The sequence below is a fragment of the Anser brachyrhynchus genome, assembly GCF_964034855.1.
Source record: "Anser brachyrhynchus genome assembly, chromosome: 2".
NCBI lineage: Eukaryota > Metazoa > Chordata > Aves > Anseriformes > Anatidae > Anser > Anser brachyrhynchus.
Window position 1 is genome coordinate 69,619,305 of NC_137695.1, and position 25,604 is coordinate 69,644,908.

General features: G+C 39.4%; 1 protein-coding gene across 3 annotated transcripts in view; it reads left to right on the forward strand.

The window, feature by feature from the left end:
• The first annotated feature begins 1,706 nt into the window (after positions 1 to 1,706).
• Positions 1,707 to 25,604, forward strand: part of LOC308189331 (uncharacterized protein) — a 30,684-nt gene continuing 6,786 nt past the window's right edge. The window contains exons 1-2 of one of the 3 annotated variants that reach the window (XM_080579263.1): positions 1,708 to 2,589; positions 12,081 to 12,207. The gene's annotated coding sequence lies outside the window, so the exon portion shown is untranslated. Of the gene's footprint in view, positions 2,590 to 12,080; positions 12,208 to 17,787; positions 18,054 to 25,604 lie in introns of those variants that run through there. The other 2 variants (XM_080579265.1, XM_080579266.1) reach the window with 2 other exon arrangements.

Sequence of the window (25,604 nt, forward strand, 5' to 3'; positions counted from 1 at the left end):
TTCTCTATCCTAGAGCATTCTGGACCACAACACTAAGTGGGAAGAGGACTGTGTATATTATTTCTGAGGAATGAGTCAAAAATATCAATATTTGCCATTGGCTGCTGGGAAAACATCCAACAATGACAGCACCTAGAGCCTGACTCAGTGTCCATACAAAACAAAGGGACTACTTCAGCTAACTTCAGCTGGGCACTTTGTTTTCCTGGGCTATATTTTATCAATTGAAAACCATGGAAGTATCTATCTTTTCTGAAGCAACTACCCCAAGTTAACTAGTCTATACACATTCAAGTGACAAAACTGTAACTGAATCCATTTGTTAAGGATGGTATTTGCTATGTTCAAAGCTGAGCTAAAATATATAGTATGCAAAGTACTGTTTTATGTTTTCAAACATGGAAGGCACTTTCTGAGGTTGGCCTTTGAGATGCTCTATTTAAAGTACTGTAAGGTGCTTAAAATCTGAGTTAACCAGACTCCTTGGCACCTTTTGAAAACACGGTACTTGTTAGGAAACACTTCCAAGTATTCATAGCCAGGATTGAACTGAAGCACAGCTTGTTAGATTAAGTATTGTGAACCAACCTTAGAAATACCTACAATTAAATTATTCCAAATTAACCTTTCTAAAAGCAAACGCGTACATGACCCAATACTTCATTCTTTCCAATTTTAGAAGTATCAGGGCACAGAGATGTATTGGAATTTAGTGGCAAGGTTTTGGTAGCGGGGGGCTGCAGGGGTGACCTCTGTGAGAAGAATCCAGCAGCTGCCCCATGTCAGACAAGGGACAGTTTCAGCTGGCTCCAAAGGGACCCACTGCTGCCTAGAGCTGAGCCAGTGAGTGATGTTGGTTGCACCTCTGTGAGAGCAGATGTAAGGAAGGGGGGGAAAAAACCTCCTGTGCAACAGCAGCTGGGAGAGTGAGGAGTGAGAACCAGCCCTGCAGACACCAAGGTTAGTGCAGCAGGAGGGCATGAGATGCTCCAGGCACACAGCAGCAGTTCCCCTGTGGCCTGTGGAGAGGCCCCTGGTGCAGCAGGCTGTCCCCCTGCAGCCCATGGGTCCCACAGCAGAGCAGATCTCCATGCTGCAGCCCATGGAGGAGCCCACAAAGAAGGAGGTGATCTGGTGGGAGATGCTGCCCGTGGATGACCCATGTTGGAGCAGTTTGCTCCTGATGGATGGACCCTGTGGTACAAGCTCATATTGGAGCAGTTCTTGAAGAGCTGCTGCCTGTGGGCAGCCCCTGCAGGATCAATTCGGGAAGGATGTCATCCCGTGGGAGGGACCCCACGTGGAGCAGGGACAGAGGGTGACCAAGAAGGAGCGGTGGAGACGAAGTGTCAGGGATTGACAGCAGCCCCCATTCCCTTTGCCCTGCACTGCTCAGTGGCAGGAGGTGGAAGAGGGTGGATGGTAGGAAAGGTGTTTTTAGTATTTTTTTTTCTTTTTAGTTTCTCACTGCTTGTTAGTATTAAGCAATAAATTACATAAATCTCCCTGTTCTGAGTCTGTTTTTCCCGTGACAATAATTGCTGAGTGATCTGCCTGTCCTTGTCTCAATCCTTGAGCCCCTTTCCATCGTATTTTCTCCCCTTTTCCCTTTGAGAAGGGGGAGTGAGACAGCAGTTGTGGTGGAGCTCGCCTGCCCAGCTGTGTAAAACCATCACAAGGGGAAAATAGTATTTTATTTTATTTGAGCTCATCTGAGAGGCAGAAGCCTTGGCATTCTCACATGTGGTTTTCAAGGGATTTTCTGTCTAATAGCATACACTCAGGTGGCTTGAATAAGCATCCTAACATCCGAGATTTGTTAATTGGTACCTATAACAAGCACCTGATGCTTTAAGATAATGTTGTACCTTTTCACTCCTCCCTTGTGAGGGCATATTATGCTGTATTTCTCCATGTTAAATGGACAACAAAGGGTGACTACTGGTGCCAGAAGAAATAAAATCAAGACATCTTCCAATAACTTGAGAGCCAATATGTGTCCCTGCTCTAGGCATCATTTAAGGAGTTCTGTGTGAACCCACCTGGGACTGACAGAGACAGACAGCAATCAAGACAGCCATACTTGAAGAACCAATTGTAAATCTGACAGAGAATGAGTTTACTTACTCCTTTGCTTCTTCAGACCTTCACAAAACCATTTGGGAATTACACCAGGGTGAATATGGCCACTTTGAACTCTATTTACTGGAAGAAATTTCTTACATTTCTTATTGCAGACAATTAGTAAATGAAACTTCCTTAGGAACATGACATATCAAGGATTTCCCCCCTAATTGTTTCAAAATGAAATAAAACAAATGCTTTATGATAAGAAGTCTACATTTAGGTCATGAGTTCACTTATTGCTGCTGACTCTGCATTTCTAAATTGCTATCTGAAAGGAGCTGCTTTCAGGAAGTAAAGCCTGTATTAGATAAAGATCACAAGGTCTTCCCTAGCATGTGAGACCAGCTTTACTTTAGAGAGAGAATCCCTCCTGTCTTCCAAAGACTGTTTTCACATTTCATACCAGTGGTATTCACTTAAGAATTACCAGCATTGGAACGGATCCCTTTGCTGTGAATGCTGGTAAGAGTAAATATATGTGTTCTGCTTACTAACCTTTTCATGTGACCGTGTTCAGCAATACTGAAGATGGCTGGATGTAGCCTATCAAGTAACTTGTTATATGAGGTAGTAACAAGCTACAGAGTCTGAGATTTCAAGCAGTAGATTTAGGTTTCCACATGGGGGTATAGGCAAGCAAGCTCTATTACCTCCACACCTGCCTGGCAGGAGCAACCCTGTTCCAGTCTGGAAGCTGTAGAGATATGCCAGTGTTATGGTCATGGAGAGATGTCTGTTCAACATATATAAATATATGATGGTGTTGACTCTATTGTTCTTTCCCAGTTTACTGCTATACTTTATATCAAGACTGCTCTCATAGTAAGCCACTGCTCAGCCTAAGAATGGTTGGTATCATTTACTTGTACATGTTTAACTCAAACAATATGACATAGTTGTGCCTTTGCCAACATTTTTTTTTTTTTGAGAAGCTACTTTAGCTATTGATTTTGTGCTGCTTAGCACAGTGGTATTTTCTACCCCTTATTGGACTTATGGGAGGACACTTTGTTCTTAATGATTTTAAAATGTTAGTTGAAATGTAGCTCTAATTTACAACACTGGAATGAAAAGCATTTAAAAATTGGGTATGGTTATTTCTGCTCATTTTTAGTTTCTGTACATTTAAGCCTCAGTTAAGACTGTATATGTGAGCTTCTGAAACAGTTTCTAGTTGTTCCTTGGGGTTTGGCTATTGTCTTTTGTGTGTCAAGCTTTCAACTTGCATGCATAGTGAATTTCATTACAAGTTTATAAAATCATTGCAATTTTAAAATTTCAACTGAATTGCAATGTCTTTTAGCAAAAGCAGTGTGTTCAAGCAGCAGCAATATTAATGAATTTCTGGAATAGAAGATTTGAAGTGGTTATTGAGCCGAACTTAGAATATTTATATTGGTAAAAATCAAAATGCTCCTAACAAAATATCTGATTTCTTCTATTCCTAAAAGTTCAGGCAAATCTGATTTTATATATATATATATATATATATTTTTTTTTCCCACTCAGTTTGGTGCTTCTTACTTTCTCTCATGGTTCTCGCTCTCTACTCACACTCTCAGTGTGTGAAATACCTTTACAAATGCTCCTATCCTTGATGCTCTCTACACTTAATATGCATATTTTAAGCTCAAGCACAAACTCAGCTTTGTGACTGATTCCCACAGTTTCCTTGTTTCTTTAGACCTGTTCTCTTTCACCCTAAAATACCAGTTTTTGTCCTTCTCTGCCATCTCTGAAGTGTTTCAGATCCACTCAGAAGATCACCTCAAAACTCCTCAGGGCTCACATAGGTCTCTTCATTTTCCCTATACAACCTCCCGCTCCCAGGAGTTCCTTGCCTCCAGGGCAGGGTGACATATTCCTCCCTCTAATCCTCCCAGTGAAGTCCCATCCATTCCTTTACAACTCTACCTCTTTCAGAAAGGGACAGTTTCTCAGAGCCTGCCCAAAGAGACACGCTGCCTTGACATCTCTTCCATGCTCTCCCCAATATTTTGTATGGAGCAGTTCTGTTGGACTCCATAAGCAACAATCTCTTTTCCTGCCTCCCCTCCCAGCCATCACATACAACTTCTAGTCAGGAGTTTGAAGCCCACTAGTTTGTTTGTTTGTTTTCCCCATGCTCAAATATGCTGCTGCTTCTCTCTCTCTATTCTTTTCACAAGTCTTCCTCCTGATTCTCCTTTGCGTTCTTCCCTGAAATTCCTCTTTACTAGGCTTCTTAAAAAAACAAACAATCCCCCTCCCGTACTCCCCAACATGGTCTGCAAAGTTCTCAGCAAGAGTCTGACACGAATTTACTGTTAGTTTGCCAAAAAATGTTACTTCATCATGTGTTCCCCTGCCTGATTCTACTCTTGTGCCTACTGATTACGTTCAGAGCCCATATATAAGTTGCCTGTGGTAGGGGCTGTACGATTTTTTCTGTGGATATGTGTCCTGTACCAGAAATGCCTGTTTCTGGGAAATGCTGAGCCAGCAGGAGGATGTGGTGTTTGCCTTAAAGTCTTTGCTGTTCTCATCTGGTATTTTTAGGGAGGCTTATTGTTTTGTTTCTTTCCTTTGCATTGTTTTCATCTGGCTTTGATTTGTTCACATGGCCAAGATTGACTTTGAACAGCAGTGCTTAATCCTACTCTAACTTTTGACACTTGTATCTGTAGAAAGGTTAATGGAACAGAGGGAAGCAGAGTGCTATGCAGCAGAGAAAATCCGAATGCTGATATCACTGAGTGCCTCTTAGTTGGTAGAATAACAACTGTTAGAATAACCTCTAACAGGGTAACTAGTGTTGCCCTGCAATATTTAAATATATCACAAGCTATATATATGGAAAAATATACGTGATGACATTGCATTTTTTTTTTTCCCAACTAGGTCCTTCAGGGTAGCAGCTGAATTGGTTTTAAGATAGGAGTTTCTTAATCCAGGCAGATGTAGCTCTCATCAGAAGTTAATTTGCAGGGATATTCACATATGCAAATCATGTCACAATGTTGAAATGTAACCACGTAATGACTGGAAAATGTTATACCCATAAATCATGCTACCACGATCATCAAAATTTTCACTCAGCCAGGACAAATTCAACAGCATTTATGTCTTTCCAGCTTTTAGCCCATAAAAATTCTGTGTTTTTGGAGAGTGTGTTACACTGGTGATCTTAAAACTCCCAAGTCTGGTATAATGAGTCCTCAAGTGCGTAATAACTTACTAGTAATTACTTTTCAACATTTCTGCTTTCAGCAGTTACTGTTTTATTCATAAACATTTAAACACTGAATTAGGCATAAAATAAGAATGTTGGCAACAACCTGGCTTAATTTCATTAGCTATTAGGTAAACATAGTATTGCTTCTTCAAATAATCCTTGGTTTGAATGCTAAAGATGTAATGAACTTCATGGTTCATAGCATCTGACATTGCTTAATTAATGGATGCATTTATAGTACATAGGCCTCGATAATTGATTTATATGCATGATTTGCACATACAGCTGTTAGTTCCTGTAGGAAAGTCATAACTCAAATGTGTGCATATCTTCTAGATATGGGGAAAGGGGGGAAAAAAACATGTCACAAACTTGTCAAGTTCCCACAACACATGATAGCAAACAAACAGCACAGGAAAAAGCCTACCAGAAGAAACATTAAAGTTATAGCTTTGAGTTTCCACAGCTCACACATTTCAAATGGAAAACATGACAAAATGCTTCTCAGCATTTTTTTCCTCTTTACAGTAGATGTGGTTAAGTCTATGTATGCCCCCACACCTCTGAGTCTGTTCATATTACAGTGGATGCACGGTGAATGGAGTCCACATTTTCCATTGCCGTTCGAGTTTCTCTCTCTCACTCAGATACACATAAACACACACAAGGTATACATAATTTAGATTTAGGAGCAAGTACAATAAAGCTAAGGAAAGGTTATGCTTGATATTACACATGTTTAGTCTTGGGGCAAATCTTCTCCTAACTGAAGCCAAACATTGGAGACAAGGGAATTCAGCACAGGTTTCCTAGCCTGTCCAACAGATTACTTGTGAAAGTCAAAGTGGTGTGTTGAGAAGTCGATGCTGAAGAATAACTGAGCTCTGAGTGGAAAGAGGTCTCCTGTGGCAGTTTAAAAAAGGTTGAGGAAGAGAAACAGCTGTTTCTGGATTATCCATTACCTTGGAGCTAAGGCTGCATCCTTCCTACTCTTTTTTTTTTTTTTTTTTTTTTTGTGTGTGTGTATGTATTCCAAGCAGTAGTCCCATGTGCTGTGGCAAACATGCGAATTCTAGCAAGCAGAATTCCAGTTCCCTCCATCTTCCTCCTTTACACTGACAACTACACTACACAAACAGTAAACCTCATTTCAAGGGCTCTTGCAGGAAGCAATTGCTGTTTTTAGTGCTTTTAGTTTTAGTTATTAAAGCATTTCATTGTATATTAAAGAATGCACAGCGCAGGCATCTTGATGGGTTTCACAATCCTGGCTCCATTTCCTGGTGCTCTGAGGCAACACTTAGCTTTTCACTCTCAAGACCCTTATATACTCTACATCTGCTATTCTAATGCCTGCATTCATCAGTAGACTGGTAATAATAAATTTTCTTTTCTCCTTTCTCTTTTCTTCCCAAAGGCCCTCCCGTGTGCACACATTTGTCATTTCTTCACTATTGGCTGCTGATTGGTCAAAATTCTACAAACAATAATTCTATTATAATGGAAGCCAGGGCCATGGCTGGCTTTAGGATTTGACTGGAGGCAGGTGAAAGGGTGGAAAGGAGATTATTTTAAACTCTTAATCATCACTCATCTTTTTTCCATATTCATTGACAAGCTGTAGTGGAAGGTTTTTGTTTGGTTTTTTTTTGTTTTTTTTTTGTTTTTTTTTTGTTTTTCTTTCTTATGATCCTGGGCACTCTTCCAGATTCTTATTCCTCAGTATTAGCCCAATGCGTTCCTTCTGAGGGTGGTACTGCAGTCTTGTGGATACAAATCTTTCCCACAGTGTTAGTGACTACATCCACGTGGTCCAGCAAGGCCTTGTGCTCAGACTGGTGGGCTAATGTGCCCCACATCAAAATGTCACTTGTGTCAACAAGTCCTAAAAGGTTTGAAGAACAATGTCTGAGGGCTCAAACTGCAAGCCTAGCCCCTGCCTAACATCCACTTTTCTCTCTGCTGTAGACATTTCTGCAGTGAAGTATAGCAGTGAGGCAGTTCATGAAACTGTAGAGTGGTATGGACAATCTCAGCTGTTAGTTTGTCCAGTGTAGCACTGGTGGGCACAGTAGAGCTATCACAGAATGATGGCATCACAGAGTAACTTACATTGCAGGGATGAGGTATGATTTTGGTATGATGTACACAATTCAAGGATGAGGTCACAATTGAACCAAACTGTATGACCATATAAATATGCGTCCATTTTAATAGTATGTCCATCTTATGGTATCTGTGTAGAACAACATGGTAACTGCGCGGAACTGTTCTAGGTATCCTGGAACTGGACAGTAATTGGGATTTGGATCGTGGGGGAAATTGCCTCAGTTGCTGTTATCCTTTGTAGTGGAGGAAGCAGAGACAGATTTAAGCTATGTTTAGCATAAATTTTATTGACATTATTGACTGATTTTATATCATGCACAGTAAAAGAGAAGTAATTTTAAGTCGTACATCTAGAGAAGAAGAAAACAGAATAAATGTACTATGGTCAGATGATTAAAAAGAGTATCCTCTTCAGCCCGCTTTTACTGATCTGTGACACTATTTGCAAGAATTTAGATCATAGGTTTAAATTTTTGATGGGTTTGGCTTCTAAAATTATCTTCAAATCATTATATATTTTTGAGAGCAACAGAATGAGTTTCTTGGAAGATATAAACAAATGATGATTATCTAAGATAACAAATAATCACTAATATAAACATTTTCTGCTAAAGTTTCCTCCTCTCCAGCACATAATTCAGTTCTTGTCAATTTCAAAGGTAGTTGAGTTTCACCTGATCACTAGTTACTAAACAGCTTCCAAAGTTATACATATTAAAAAAAAAGAGAGAGAATAAATCCAAAACTTTGCTAGGAATAATCTTTTCCTGGCAGGCTGTAACAATAATAACAATTATATGTAACATGCATATACACAGATTTCCTTTCCAGTTTTATATCTTCAGTCATCTGTAGTTCTTTAAGCAGTTTAAGCAGGTGAGTAAAAAATAATTATCTTTCTTTGGAAACACAAAGGGGATGTACAGTTAAAGTTAGAGGAAAAAATTAAGGAAGAATATTGTGAATTTTCCATTGACTTAAAAAAAACACAACAACAACAAAAAAACAAACTAGGCTTCTTTGATGAAAGCAGACTTGTTTCAGCATTTTTATCCTTTCCTTTATTTTCTCCAGCATCCTGAGTCTCCCTGAGACAAGGCTTGAACCTGCAAAACATCTTAAGCTGCATTCTCACTGTTGAACTAGACAACTGGTAGAGCATATATATCAAGCCTGTGTTCTCTCTGTTCAGAGAAAATAATTTTTAAGGCTATCATTTCTAAGAGTCAGTTTCCTATTTGTGTGCTCCCATCTGGTGTTCTTTCTCGCTATGTGCTGGGAGCAGGTAGGCACCACTGGCAGGGCTGGTCCCTCTCTGCCTCTGCCCATGCCCAGGCTGTGCAGGCAGACAGCATTCCCATCTGAGGGCAGGCAGAAGTGGAGCACTGGGGTGTACTGTGCCCAGGAGCAACTCTGTTGGCTCACATGGGCACTGCCAAGCTGTCCCTTGCCATCTGCCCATGTGGCATGTGTGCAGCTCACCACACTGCTGGGCAGAGACTGCTCTTCCACAGCAGGGCGGCCATGGTTCTCCCCCTCCCAAAACATGTCCTTACCCATGCAGAACTATTGGTGTCCACAGGGATGATGGTAGATGAGGAACCAGCTAAGACTGAAGGCATTAGCTAGTTGATTAATGTGGCAGGATGCTGGTTAGTATGCAGCTGATAGCACTGGAAACACCTGATTTTTCAATCAGCGTTCATGCTTCTTACTTGAGTGGTGAATCTTGCTGTGTGCCATGGCCTCCTGACTGGTTGTAGAACTTGTTCTCTCCTGTGCAATGGCTCCCAAATTTGTGACTGTTTGCACACCAGGGAAAGGTGCTCAAAGGTGCTTTGGTCTTCTCTGGGCTATGTAAAAGCATGATGTGATCTTGTGATTAAAAATAAAGTTTCATGTAAGCATGATCCTGGGGTAGTATTTGGATGTTCTGTAAAGGGATTACGGCTAATTCTAACTAAGGAACACTTTAAAACTATTAGGAGACAGTCATTTTAGCAGTTCTACAGATGATTAAAAAGTCATTTTCTAAAATATTCTCACTGGAGGGTTTTTTCTTTTCTTAAAGAAAACATTTAATTGCTCCAATCAACCATAACTACTTTCTGCTTATGATGTAATTTGTATACCCTGATCACAAGGTATATAGCTATTTTTTATATTTGTTTATGAATGTATTCCCTGCAGTTCCTATCAGTCACCTTTAATTGACTGTAATTTGCTGGCCATTAAAGAAGGAAAGACCAAAATGAGATGTAAAGGGGAGCACTCTGGTTTGGCACTACTAGAATCTGACATATTTTGCAATTCCCCGCTGATAGACACAGCTTCTTTTACTGCCTCATATGACACCAGCAGCTGACATGCCATTGCACAGATCAGCGAGATGTTTGATTTTAGCTCCAGAATTCGATCTGGCATTACCCACATGTGTACTACAAAACTAAGCAGAAAAAAACATTGCCAGCCTATGCCACCAACGTATGTTAACACTTGAAAAGGTAAATAGCTCTGTTTGATCTGTACTGATTGAAGGGTGGGACTCCTCTGCCCATCCTGCTGCAGATTGAAAGCTCCCCCACCATGGGGCAAAGGCGGCCATTCCCACCAAACCACTTCCTGAGGATGTGACATGGTAACTAATGGCGTCCTCATACCGTAATGTCTCATCAACTTCCTGTCTGAGCCCTCAGTCTTACCTGATAAATTATCTTCAGGTATTGACTAAATAGTGACACAGGTGAACCAGGTATCCAGACAGTGTATAGCAAGCACACTGGCAATCTTGCCTGCCTTTAAATCCTACATGTTATAAATCCAGCACAATTCATGATTTTTCAAAATCAGTGTTGTATATGGCTAAATGGTGTTACTGCCCTGTAATTTGAACGATCACAGTATTTTTACCTTAGAGTACAGGGAAACTGGCAAATTCAACAATTTCCTCTGGCAACTGAGATTTGGCAAGCATTTTGACTGTAGTATTTACTGTAGACCAGTGTGCAAAGAAGGGCTGTTGGTCTGTCAGCTTGCTGTAGCTCCCTCTCAGGACAAACAGCTCCATTTTGTTAGGAAAACAAAACACAATAAAGCAAATGCATTACAGAACTTTAAAGTTCATTCAATATCAAGGGTTTGTGTCTCATCCATGGGAGCCAACATTCAGCAGTGTCTTATCCATTGATTTATGCTTATTTTCTTGTAGATTTGTTTCCTCACTAGAGTAGACCCAGAAAATACCAGGCGCATTTTCCATGACGTAACTCTGAATAATGTTTTTTTTTTTTTTTTTGAGGAAACTTTTTTGACCTAAGGACCATTGCAGGAACATGGAGCTTTTGCCCACTGTGCATTGGCTCAGTAAATGAACCTCTGGCATGGTATTTGGCATTTCTGTTTCTATGGGAAATCGGCTGCCAGTGGTTTAATTGCTGGGACCACTCTAAGATTGCTTGCTTTCAGGAGCCCAGAACCTAAATTTCTCTCAGCATTTTGAATTTTCAGACCTTGCATGAGAGTCACTTGAAACCAAAACTTCAGTATGTTTTCTCTGGAGTGCTCATGGATATTTTGAAAGCTGAAACATTTTTATTTGCTTTAAAATAGTTCCCAGGAGCACCTGCCAAGGACTGGGTACCGTGCTGTCATAAAAACATGAAACAACAGAGCATCTGTAAGCAGCAGCAGTGCCGGGCAGCAGAGCACCGGCAGTGACTTGTTGGGCTGTCCCTACTCATGCTCGTGGTGCTCAGAATTACTTGGGTTAGGCCTTTGAACTAGGAAAAGAAGACCCACTGCTGCCCAGGCTTTTCCACTACATGCCTGGCCCTGCCAAGTTCAGAATGTGGCTTCCCCTTTGCTTTTAACCTTGGGCTGGAAGGGGTCATGGTGTTCATGCTGATGCTACAACCTGCATCCATGCTCCCAGATTTCTTGTGTGCTTTTCCCAACATGCAGCAACCTGTCAAGTCTCTAGGTGGTTCACTGGAGTAGTGGTGCTCACACTTGTGCAGCTGTGACCATAGCTAAGCTTCTACTGACAATAGCAAGACTGTCCCTTTGAGTCACCACGAAAGACTGACCTCACCCAGCATGACTTTTACTTTTAACAGCTAGAGGACTCATTGCTAGTGTGAGACTTGGCCTTTTTTTTCAACTTCCAGCTCCGCACAACACAGTCAGATCATCTGTAGAGAAAGAGTAGATAATCAATATATCCTATTATTAGTCCTTCACCCACTCTTCATCTTTCATTTCTCCAGGGCTGCTTCTTTCCCATGACACAATAGTCTTCAGGATGTTATAACCCGCTCATCACAGCCCATCTGGCCAAAAGACAAATAAACAGAATAAATAAAGAAGCCTAAATCCTCAATCTTTGCATCATCCGTCAGTGACCAAGGCTGATGGAAAAAGCATGAGTCAAAAACACCAGAATACTTTGCTATATTCCATCCACAACCAAGGCTATACAAAGTTGTCCTGAGACAGTAATTCATGTGCCTCAGTTTTCTCATCTCTGAAACCTCATTTACAGAGCCTCCTTGAGTCCTTTAACCTGGGTAACCTTACCTGAAAATTCAGCCTTCTAGTGATTAATAACAGCATCTCTCTGTATCCTCTAAAGCTATGGTGTGCTGCCTTCTCCATGTGAAGTGAGCCTGAGGAGACATTGAGAAGAGATGAGGAGAAAGGAGGGATGCCCCAGCACCATGTGTTATGATGAAACCCACCTGGCAGATGGCCTTTAGCAGGTACAGTGTAGAGCCACTGCTGACAATTGTCAATGCTATTTAGATGTCACTATAGTAAACAAGTAAGGACATACCAATGGGTATTTTGTAATTGTCATCTCCCCTTTTTGCTCTTTGACGCTCATATATGTAAGTGCTCTTGTGATTACTGCCAAAAGGTGGCTAAGCAGGAGAGTGGAAAAGAACCTCCAGTACAGAAGTCAGTATATGGGTGCAACTCATATAGTCATTTACAGACAGGCCTCCAAAAAATGTCATAAAGGCACCATATATTGTGCTATTGAGGATTTTACAGTTGCTGAAACATCTAGAGTAATTCTTGCAGCTAAGACAATCAGATCTTTGCTTTATCAGAAACTTGAAGTAAATGTTTCAAGAACATTTACAGCTACCTGATTTTTACACTGATGAAATCAAACAACTCTTGAACTGTTGAAATCCATCCTGGGAAAATGCTAAACGAAGCTTGCATTTTAAAGAAAGAATTTCATCCCAAACTGTTAATTGTTATTTATGTATATTGAATAGTTTTGGTCCCAGGGATGGCAACTTGACTTTGTTTGTTTATCTGAAAATCTAAATCTTACAGAGCTGTGACAAACTATAAACTTTTCAGTTTTCTGATCCTAGCACTCAGCACAATGTCCAACAAAAGGGTATACATAGCCAGAGACCACTCTGGCTTCACAGCTGATGGCTTCAGTCATCTTTACAATTGTGTATGTGAGTGCAGATCTGGGAAAGGTGGCATTATGCCAAACCTTTCCCAGAATGGTGGAGGGATGATAGAGCTTCTGATATTAAACCACCTCCAATGATGAGAAAACCCATAGGTCAGTGTTGCCCTGACAGTGCCCTTCTTGCCATGCCCTAAAACATTGCTGGGGTCCTTCCTCGATGGAGAAAGTGAACCGGCATAGACAGCTTTTGTTCATCAGGGAATGCCTAGTCTCACTGAGTCTCCGAAGGACAGAGATGTGGCCCTCCACAAATTTTTATTATACTTTACTGACAATATCAGATTCAGCAAAGAAACGAGGAGTGTTATGGTAAAGAAAAAAAAAAAAGGGAACCAGGTAATGAAACAGCAATGACGCTGAAAGAAAATTCAGTGTTAAATGTTTAAACGATTCCCCAGACTTTCACTGTGCAGACTTGACAGTCAAATATTAAACACTACACCATCTCACTGAATTTTATGTCATTATAGTAACAATGTAATTAAACTTCATATGGTTTTACTTTTAATTTCAATGAAACATATTTCCTGACTTTTTTTTTTCATAAATAATACCTTTGGGAACCATATCGATCTATACATTTCTTTATTTATCCTGATGCATTAAGTAGTACTTCCAATCAGAAGCTAGATTAGAAAGCATGTGAAAGCTCTTCAAGGGTACTGTAATGTTACTAGCTAGATAGGTTTTTTTGAACATTTTAAATTAATAAGATAAAAGCTCCCTTTTAGGAAATTACTTGATGTGTTGTTGTAAACAAGATAGTGTCTGTGGATCTGCAATCTGCATTTGTAAAGATTACTTTATTCTTTTCCTTTCTTTCCTGGATTTGATACCTACTTTTTCTGTCATGCAAGTTTACTTTTAGAGTACAGCATTTTCAAAAAGAAAAAAAGGGCAAGTATATTTGTATAGTATCTAAGCAAGCCATTCTTCTTTTCAAAGCAAACAAAAAAAAAATCAAACCAAAACATTTTATGTGCTTTCCATTTTCTGGACAGAGTATTCATTGCCACTACTAGTTGAATTGTAGAGATGGCTGTAGTTGCTGAGAAGCTGTGGAGTCCAGTAGACAAGTTGTATAATAAGAGAAACTCGAATCCTGGCTTTAACATGGTCTTCCTACTGCCTTTCTGCACAGCATTGTGGAATTCACAGAAGGCAAGAGTTTTAAAACACAGACTTTTTCTAAATACTTCAGTTTTGAATTAATGAAGAAAATAACCCTAAAGGACCTAAAGGACACTGAAAGCATAGTCTGCACGTCAACAGGCTTTGTGAATGCTCTGTATATTTGAAAATCAAGCAGTTGCCTAAATTGGACCCACAAACTGCCAAGTGTCCAGAAATCAAAGGGAATTACTGAAAATGTGGACTTTGAAATGCAGGCCAAACCACATCTCAAAAGAAATCCAATCCAATATTCATAAAGTTGGGAAAAGGCAAAATAAACAGAAATTATTAATCTCATTTTTAAGCATTCGTAAAGTGAGAAGAAAAATATTAAAAAACAGAAAAGAAATGATCCCATACATACAGCATTCAGAGTAGAGGTAGATCAGGAGAAAAAAAGGGGATTGCATTCCACAAGCAGCATTGCACTACAGACTGGGAATAGCAGTAAAAAAAATAAAGCAATAAGTACATAAAAAAGAAAAAAACCCACCATTTTGCAGAATTGCTGTATTAATTTGGAATGAATATGCACTAGGGAAGTTGTTTTTTAGCTTATCAAGTGGCATGACAACTTGGAACAGCACTCACTTAAATTCATGGATGACTATTTCTTTCCCTACTGCATTTTAGGATTTAGTGGAATTTAGGATAAGGCTAAATCTAACTCACATTTATGATAAAATCAAGGAAATAATTGACTTGTTGCTAGAATTTTTCTCCACAGTTGTCTTGAAATGGAAATGGCTGTGTGATTACAAAGGGAAATTGCTCTTTTGGAGTTCTGAGCAGAAAATTGTATTTCTTGAAAGAAAATGGAACGGGACAAATTCTTCCTTCACATATAACGTTTCCAGAGGCCCGTTTCTGTGGTTACAGTGTCTGTTGTGTCAGTGTAATAAAAGGAAGAATTAAATCTATAGTATTTTTCACAATATATTTTAACATCATTATATAATTTTAGGCCTAGATCTTTGTTGGCACAAAAATGCTAATTCATTTTGCTGACCACAGCATCATTAGCTTATTGCCAGCCTGAGATCATTGTGACTGTCAGGTCAAGTGAGGAATTTGGAGACCTTTGGTACATAAATAGTTGTAAATATTGTCCTGTAGAAACACGGATGAAGATGTAAGTGTAAACTGTAACTCCTAAAACCAACGTAATTTTCAGACAACAGTAAATGCAAATTATTATGCCAGATCCATCTAAAACTAAGTCTATAGATCAAACATATTTGCACCTACATACCTCAGAATGAAATTCAGCCCAGGACATCGGTTAGACTAGGCAGAGCTGATATTCAGCTTTGCCAATGACAAAATGAAATGCTGAGAATCAGCCAATATTTAACAGAATGGGCCAAATCCTGCTCTCTGTTACATCCCCAGATCTCAGATAAGATGATGATAACTGAAAGCAGTTTTGGTTCAATATTTCTTATATTTTAGGTGCTATGGAGCAATCAAGCAATATGAACTTTAGTGGTCCACCAAAGAATCAGTTCTGCTCTGTACAGGATCCAGACTAATCAATATCCTATTATGATCATAGCCTGTTATTTTTAAAGCTGAGACATACTGGGAATAGCCTGGACAAAACATTGGTCCCTGCAACAGCAGAGATTCAGCAGATTCACAAACTATTAGCTTGTAAATCCATGCTTTTCAATAAAATGACATGAAAATTTAAGCTGTATTGTATAATATGGCAAAAACATACATCTACACCCACGTAAGCACTTAGGCCAAATCTCCAAACAACATACACAAAGATTTTCTGAGAAATGGGAATGCTACATCAGTCCATACATCTACATAAATAACAAGCTCAGATTAACTTGTCAGGTGTACAGGGAATATAATCATCAAAAGCATGGGATGAAGTCAATAGTGGCACAAGGTCTAACTTTGCTCTTGTTTGGTAGGAGATGGAATTAACTGAAGGAAATCTTAACCCCATGGGGAGCCAATGACTTTCCTTGAACCAGGGTGTCATCCATTCGTTTCAAGCAGGAGAGGTAACTGATAGCGTCCTTGACATGAAAAAATGTGGAGTGAAACTTTGACATGTTAAGGTCTCAAAGTATCTCTTCACCTCTCCTTAGCATGGTTGGAATTTCATTTGTGGGAGTAGTGCAAAATAAAGATGGCATTACAGGTATGCGTGAGCACATGTTGACTCTCTACTTAGAGGGGGGGAAAAAAGCACCAGACCTGTTCCTATTTTCACAAGACAATGACCAAGAATGCAAAAGCAGCATGTGACCATGTGCAGTCAGCTTTATTTTAATTCAGGAATACAGTAGAGCACAATCCCTGCTCAGAGTACCTTTGTCCTTCAGAATAGGCTTGTTCTCCTCAAAACAAAATAGCCAGCAGCCCTGTTATTAAAATCAATACTGAACTCAATTCAGGTCATAGTTGTCTTTCTATTTTCACATATTTTATATTTTATGGTAAATGGTGCCTTTAAATCACCAAAGAACTGATTTAGGGAATTTGTAGGTCAGATTAATAAAACAGCTTCACTTTTTCAGACTCTCCTCCCAGTAAGGCTTGCACATATGCATTATGCCATTGAAAATTATTAGTCTACCCTGTCATGGTAACACTGGGATGAAGAAAACTCCTGTGTCCCTTATATGTACAGGTTGTTTGTTACTCTGCAGTAAGCTGGGTGCAAGAGACCCATTCTGAGGGGTGTCCAGGGGGCCTGTAATGTCGCATTCTTGTCACAGTATGTGGTGTTCAAAGCTATAAATCTGGTCCCTCACCACCTGCCCACACAGGGTGCCAAGATTTACCAGCAGGAGGCTTGTGGGTGGTTCCAGGGTGTATGATCAACAGCAAAATTACCAAATTTTGAGAGTAAGCAGCTATTTCTTCTCTTGGCAAAATGTTTCATGTTGTCTTTGTTAGTTGTGTTCAGGGAAAGGAAAAAAGGTGAAGTTCATTGCTTTGTCTTTGGAGGTTTCAGCTCTCTCCAGAGCCTATGTGGCAGGTTTTGGGAAGGGAATTTGCTGTAAGTAGAATATTTCAGGGAGATAGAGATCTTCAGTGAGCCCATTCCTTTGGGTCTTCTGTTTCTCTGTGGTGACTACAGCAGGCCAGGAAGAAAAACTGGGAAAGGTAAAGACTTGTTATGTAAGCTTTATGCTGTACCTTGTTTAATATGATTTTCCCTGGATACCTGTTTGGTTTAAGACTAGCTACTACAGCAAAGAGGGAGGAAAGGAATAAGCACCTCTAGAGTCTTTCAAACTCATATTTGAACTTGATAACATGCTAAAGAATCTGTATGAAACAGTTGCTTTGTGTTTCCCTCAAAGCACACTAGACAGTCTACGGTATAATGCTCTGTATTCTGCATCTACTTTATCATTCTTTCATTGCTAATGGAAAAAACTAATGATATTTGACTTTCTTGTTTGGGGGAGGTAGGGGTGTACTAGTAATAGCAAAAAAAAATTTTCAGGCATGTTTTGAATCATATCAGAGTCAAAATGTTGTGTCCCTACACCATGGCTTGAGACCTTGTAAGCCAAGATCTAACGCTATATGCGCCCTTAACATTGAAATAAGGAATGGTCCACAGCTGTTGTGATGTCGGTACAGGTGGCTCTAAGCATCTGAATGAAGCTGACCTTTTACATACTAATGTTCCATTGCTGCTAATAAAAAAGGCTTTTTTTTTTTTTCTTTCAGAGATGGGAGTAGATAGAAATATTACTAATAATTCAGTGAGATCTATGTATTCTAACTGCAATGAAATGAGAAAGGTCAAATTTTCTCTCTTTTTTTTTTTTTGTATTAACTGCTCACCCATCTTTGTTGTACTAATGAAATTAAGATATCCTTCATGATATAACTGTAAGCTAGAGGGATCTGAATTACCTTCATCTGGCATCTTTCCAGTATACTATAAATGAGGTAATTGTCCTTGACTATAAAATTTGCATTTTCAAGACTTAATTGCTATCATTACATCTTTTTGTAATTCTATTAATTTAACTGAATGGAGCATTTGGTTTTATGGTGAAAATTTGCATTAAAACATTGTACATCTAAATAGAAATTTAATATTTGCGTCAAAAGCTCAGTACAGTTTTCCCACAGGACCTAAATAATTTCACAATAAGAGAGCAGGAAACAGTTGCACTTTAGGTCAACAAACAAGTTTTCCTTTAGTGAATATTAATAGAACTTGCTTCAAGAGGCATTGTGTGCTGAAAATTACTCCTGAAAATCTCTGTAAAAGTCTCCATGAATTCTGTACCATAACTGTTAACAGGAAATGTATTTTCTCAGCAGCAGTGTAGGTAGGGTGTATGCTTGTTCTGTCTCAGAAGAAAGTGTGATTAAGAGCTCTGTCTTAAGGAATTGTCTTCCTCTTCTGAGTCTTTCTATCCTGGCTGGTCTGTATGCTTTGGTATTGCCTGAATAAGCGAGCAACACTTTGTCTACAGTCTTAGATGTGCACGTAGTCATCTAGTCATTTTCCATTGTGCTATGAAATGAATTCATAGGTCAGTATGTTAGCAGCTTTTGGGGAAATATTTCTTTCTTTTCTTCTATCAATACAAGGTGGTTTAGTCATGCAAAGGCTATGGACAAAAGGTTCAAGCAGTGTGAGGAATCTGAACTGGCTGGATATGTTACAAATGGCCATGATGCCATGTGTGTGCTATTTATACATGGGACTCAGTGCAAAGGTATGACTGCGTTACCGAGTATGCATAATTAAATTTGAGTCAATCTTTTTCCAATATACTTACATTAAATTTGGGGGGACAGGACTTTGTGTCAGGTCTTTGGAGGTATTTAAGCCCCTAGATTCCACAGAGCCCTTGTAGGTCTGGGGTCCCAGTCTTGGCCAGGCACTGCGAGATAACAACTGACACATATATGAGCTGACAGACTTCTGTGCTGGCCAGAAAAGTCTATGCTATTGTCCATGCTGTGTTTGTAAATGTCACTGAGTTGTATAACCTGTTAAGTAAGCTTGATAAGTAATCAGGCTGGATTTGTTTTATATTGAATGTCTGTATTTTTTTCTTTTTGATTTTTTTTTTTCTGCAACATGTGAGTAATATTTCACAAGAGAGAGTCTGCTTGTGACAGAAATCTCATTAACTACTCTTAATATACCTTGTATTTACTGGACTTCACAATCATCATGTAATTAAGCTTCACAACTGGCTTGTGAAGCAGGAAGGATGAAGGATGTCTCCATTAAAGAGATTTATGGGATGCTGAAATTAAAGACAGATTTCTGGAAGTGTATAGGTATCACTTCTCATTGATTTCAGTACCTAAATACCTCTGAGAGCCTGAAGATCTTTCAAAGATGTGTAGTCAGCCATTAGTACTAGACTAGACCCAAAACTTGGGAGCACAGGATGAAGCCTTTATATAAGATCATGACTTTGGGGCAAGTGCCACAGTTGTTTTGCCTTCTGCCCATATCTTCTGGATGGGAATCACACTTTACTTTGGGGACTGTGTGATGGTTCAGTGTATACTGAAAATGCAATATAAATGTGATTAACTTAAGAGTAGGTAACCTGTCTTCTTCCATGTATGGCCATTCGCATGTACAATTTTTCTATGCGGGTCTTTGCCTGCACTGGAAAAGAATTTGCGTTTCACAGACTGGGGGAGAAGGGCTGCTGAAAGGTACAGCTCAGTGCTGAGCCTCTGAGTCCTGCAAGCATTTGCTCTATCATTCAGTTGGAGTCAGAGCTGTGTCGTTCTGGGCATGTGCACAGGGTAAGAAGGCTCACAGGGTATCTGCTCTACTCAGAGACTGTTTTTTCCACTTCAGGGAGGACCCTCTGTATGTTTTTTCTTAAAGGGTGAATTTCATTTGATGTGAACATTATGCCAAGGATGAACTTCTAGGCAGTTTATATGATAGTGCATTAGGAAAAACAAACAAAACCACTTATTCCTTTGAAAAATCCAGGTCTAGCTGTTAGCATCAATTATTTCAAGCACCTACTGACTTTTCTGGCATATCTATCTCATTGAATCTTGGAAGTGATTTTATGTGCTTTAAGCATTTGATCACATAATCAGCCTCTGCAAAGCAATGCAAAGGATCCTGAGCATTGTCCTGGCAGATAGGCACGTCAAACCTGACACAAACAAACATAAGGGAACAATTGTTAGAATGCATTGTATCACATTGCATGCTAAAGCATTTGCTCTGGTAATCCACCATGCTGACGTGTCTCTGTGCTGATGTCATCTGAGCAGGGACTGTATCCTTAAAGTTGACATATGCATCATATTACAGCAGTGATTTTGTTATGTATCATTGGCATAATGGATATTCAGAAGAGATTAACAATCTTGAAAGGTGGCTTGAATCCACGTATCTCATCCATATTCTGGTGACTCAGAGCATTGTAGAAACTCATTTTATAACATCTCACGCTATCTTGGGCAAAGGAAAAGTAAACAGTCGCCTAGGGCAACAGACTTGGGAGAGAAGCTGTCCAGGTGGTTTCCTACTCCCTCTGTATTGGCAAAGACAGAAGCACAATCCCTTTAACTTGTCTCTCCACTGTCCCTCCCACTCCCCTTTCTCCAGCTTATTGCTGGTGGAAATTTAAAGACCTCTTTTTGCCTTCTCTGTCTCTTTCTCATTCACCCTCACTCTAAAACTTCTGCTGGTCTCCCCTGTCTCTTCTTCTCCTTGAACTCTCCACTACTTCCTACTCAGGATGTTCCAAGAGTGAGGGGATTCACTGTCCTTTCCCAGACTCACATCTCTTTCTATTGCTGCAAATAATTATTTATGCTATTTTTTTTGCCATTTTTGCTGAATAGCATCAGCCAGCCTGGGGTATATGGTAGCCTGAGCTGTGTGAAAAAGACACATTTCTTCACAGAAGTATACGAGATTGCTTGTCCATTGATAGCTGTTGCTTTAAAAAAACTTTTTCATATTCAGGAAAAAAAAAAAAAGACATGGAAATCTTTGTAGTGCTCATAATTCATGAGATTAAATGAGACAAAAGTTAGACGGTGTCAGCATGTTACTGAATCCCTGGAAAGGTGTGGTCTGTGCTATTGGTAATGATGCTATTCATGTAACGTAGAATGCAATTGCAGAATTCATTGCCATGGGATGTTATGGAAGCCAAAAGGCACAACTGGCAAATCATTCTGTCCATGAGTATTAAACAGTTATCTAGATGTACCATCAAGCTTAGGAAACATTGTAAGCAGTGCTTGCCAGAAGGTGTTTGGCTATACCAGTGCAAGGATCACACTGTCTGTGATCTGCTCTTTTACTGTATAGATCATCTGCTGTTACTCACCAAGTTCCTGAGATGGGATACCCAGCCAAATTCACTTTTGGCCATGTCTGTATGGTAAGCTTTTGTTCTTGTGAGCTGCATGACTAAAGAGACTAATAACTAAATCTGATCCATTACATCTTTATCCAAAGACTTAAAATATACGGGCAAGAGTTCCTGCTTTAACAGTGCTAAGGCTGGTCTTTCAGTCTGCCAGTCAAATGCGCCTTGTGGTTAAGGTGTACTACTGTGGACAGTCATCTGAAAGTTGAGTCATTTCAAATTGAGGTTAAGAGAGGCCTATTCCATATGCCAGTTTCTCCTGTTTGTTAAAAACTGACTTTAGGATGAGATAAATTATCTAGATTAGGTGCTGTCTCTTATAACTTGTGTATTTTTGTTGAATGAGCTTGGTGGCTTTGTCTGCAAAATGAGCAGGGTTCAGAAAGGGCAATTTGTTCTTCCAAGCAAGAAAGTAAGTCCTCAGATGGTTTGCATGGGTGTTCTTCATACATGTACTATGTGTCTTTCTGAATGGATCTATTTTTCCCATCTCAAAGCTTTGGATTGCCTTAACTTGCTCTGTTTGGCCAATTCCACTTCCTTCTGGCACATGTCATGTACTCATTCCTACAACCTGTACCAAAAGAAGCTGTAGAGGTGTGCCACCCTTTTAAAATGACAAAACAACTTTCCCTTGAGATTAATGCAACTTCCTTAAATCAGTAGTCTGGCATTTTGAATTATCACTTACCTTATTGATGACAGAAGTCTCTGGAAAGCTTCTTGCACATTGGTGTATGTACAGCAACAAAACATGAGAGAGCTGCAGATATTTTGCTCATTTGACTCATTATTTGTGCCTAAGGAAGTGGAGTTCACATATGGAGGCATTTATTTATTTATTTCCTTCATTCACTGTCTCACATCCCTACTGGCAATTATTGTTATCAAGACAATCTCGCGTAGGAAAGCAAGGAAGTGTGAGTAATTTTCCAAGCATGAGGTCAAACATTGTTTTTGCTTTCTGCTTTTAAAATCTTAATTAGAACAACACCTCCACTAACTGCTGGGATCTCTTTTGGAGTAAATAATGTAGTGTGGCTGGTAGTACCTTAGCTGAAGTTTTAGATATGATAGGGAGAAAGCTTTCAAGGTGGTAAATAATGCATGGATAGTTGGCAATGTTCTTGCTCTGTGCTTTTTAATACTGTTCAGATAGCTCTAAAGAAAGTTCTGTGAGCATAACTGAGGATAAAATTGTGTTCTGGTGTCACTGGAGTTAATGGCAGGTTGCTAATACCTTCTGTGTATGACAAGGATTTGGGACTACATGTGTCAGTGAGGTTCTAGCAGGGCCTTTGCCTGGGGATCAGGGCAGGGGTTTGGGGACATTCAATGGGGGTTCAAGCAGGCAGAGCTTCAGGAAACCTCAATGGTATGCGGAAACATTACCTAATTCTGACATCCACTACCTAACTATGGTTGTTGTTTCTGGTAGTCATACATGATTTCTTCTGTTCAGCCTGAGACTTCAGCGGGGTAGTGTCTCAGATTCTTCTTTTTTAGCCTGTCTTCTATTCAAGCAAGTCAAAATTGGACTCTGTATCTGTTCTTATGTTTAAAAAAAGGGTATGTAGATACACATTTATAAAATAAATAACCAAACATGGAGACTCGTCTTTCATTAACTGCATATGGCTATATTTTCTCTGTTGCTTTCTAAACTCTTAAAACTTTTACTTCTAGGGGATAGGGATTTAGCTGATAATAATTCTGCAGACAATGGATTGAACTCTGATAGAAGCTGAGCAAAGGGCCTCTGGGTATAAAAGTGAAATTGCCAGTATGAAAGAATTTTCCATGCTTAGGCTAACCCCTAGAAGCAGGGTGCAAAAATCCAGGCTGCTGCACAACACAAAATAAAGACGTAGTCAAGTACTATGGACCCTGTGGTCCATATGCCTTCTCTCCCCATCAGTCATCTGTTAACTTTGTTATCACTGAAGTGTAGGTCAACGACACTATGTAGTGCTGAGTTTGTGGGTTTTGGTGACAGCTGCATACTTGGTCTCACCCATCTCAGCCATGCTAGCAACTTCAGGTGTATTAAGAAGTAAGCAAACCTGACCTTAAGTGAGCTTGAGCAAAGTTTTTGATTGTTTGTATCGAACAACACAAACGTTAGGTACATATGTGCAGGCACTCCTGAGTAAAACTGGATTGCTTAGGGGGTTGACATGTAGACTTAGTAGGAAGGTATACTAAGTAAGAAAACAGAATTTTTAAGAAGGTGTCTGTAGATGTAGTGTTTTCACTTCTTGATACTGTTCTGTAGAGTTAAGGTCCTCTTGAGTGATCTTAAGATTCACAGAAGTGGTTAGGCTGAAACAGCATGTTTTTTTTATTTTTTTTATTTTTCCCCCTGCCACTTGGTCTGAAAGAGTTTTTAACAAAAAATTTACCTTAGGTATAATTTTTGTAATATTCTCTCTTCTTATTATCCTAGCTTAACAGCCAAGGCAGAAAACGCACACATTTTTAAAACCATGTTGCTGTTATTTATTTTTTTTAAATGCATTGGCTTCTGAAAAGGTCTGTAAGTTCATTTCAAATTGTGGTGAAACACCAAGCAATTACTTGTCTGCCTGTTTGCAGCTTAGCCCCACTTCCTCAATTTTTCCTCCCATGTTTTTCTTCCATCTCTCTCAGTGCTCTGTTTATTATTCTTACAGCTTAGTTTTCTTCTTTACTAGCCATCAGTTTGTCAGTTATGATCAAATGTCAAAATGAAAGCAAACATAAGCATCAATTATCAAAAATGACATAGTCTGTATATGTATTCCTCAGCAGAAAGGATTTTTCCCTCAATGCGTACTGGACGTGAATTTTAACTAGACACATGAGTTGTCTGTATATTCATTTTCACATTTGATATCTAATGGCAAGGTTGGGTAATCCACTACTTACCTGCTAAGCATGAAGTTCTTACAATATATGAGCAATACTTTTAAATCTTTTAATACTGGAAGTTATTCAAATATATTTCAAGTACCATCTTTTCTGCAGGAAGAATTTTTTAGTCTTTCCTCCATAGGAAGGCTGTAACAGTGTTTCAGGTTACGTGATCTTCCTACTTTTTTTTTCTCTCCATCTCCTAGGCTTTTTTTCTGAACAATATGATAGGCCCCCTCAAAATAAAGATTTAAAAAAGGGGGGGGGGGGGGCAAGACCACCATCACACTGAAGAAGGTCATATTTAATTTTGCTACCGTAAAGCATAATCTTTTCATTATTGTGGAAAAAAAAATTAAAAAAAATCAAACTTTCACTGATACTTTGGAATTTCTTTTCCACTCTAACTTTTAAAGGAAGGTATTGCTTACAATCCATTTTTTCAGCATATAATCCGTTTTACCTTTTCAGTACAATTGTAATGAATTATAGACAAGCATATTCTCTCCATTAGAAAAAGAAATTGTAACTGGGGTAAACAGGCAGTTTTCAAGATTCATGTTTCTTTGAATTCAGTATAAAGATTTTCATTTCCCAGCCCCATTATGAGTATATGCTGCAGATGCCGTGAACATCTAAGTCTTCCTCCTTTATTTTTCCACTGTGTAACTTTCTTAACCTGCTCTAGAAATGCAAAGAGCTTGCTTTGCATTGAAAGAAGTCCACCCATTTCAGTGGGTAAATTGATGCCCACTCTATCTGTGCAATACACATCTGTCTGCTGAGATGAGGGAAAATCAGGCACCATGTCAGCTACGTGTGCCTGCTGATGGTCCCTTTCCACTTCAGTCTCTGTGCAATGGTAAGTGCTTACTGTGCTAGCTGAAGTAGATCCCAGAGTTCACAACAAGACTTTAGAAACTTCTTTGTGGCTTCTTCAACATAAAAAGATGGCTTCATGGATCAGATAGTGGGAATGTAGACTTACACAGTTAACTGGTTTAGGCAATGACACCGTTTTTCTTAGTTAACAGGGATTCAAATCACAAGCTAATGCTTTCCACACAGATAATAGGGAGAACAGCTGCTGCCTTGAAAATCAACACATTCTGCTTTTAGGATATCTTTGTGAAACCATATGAGTGTATTTTTCATTTTGTGTCCCTGGGAATATTTAGACTCAAGCAGGGTTAGAAGTTGAGTTGCTGAAATACTGTGG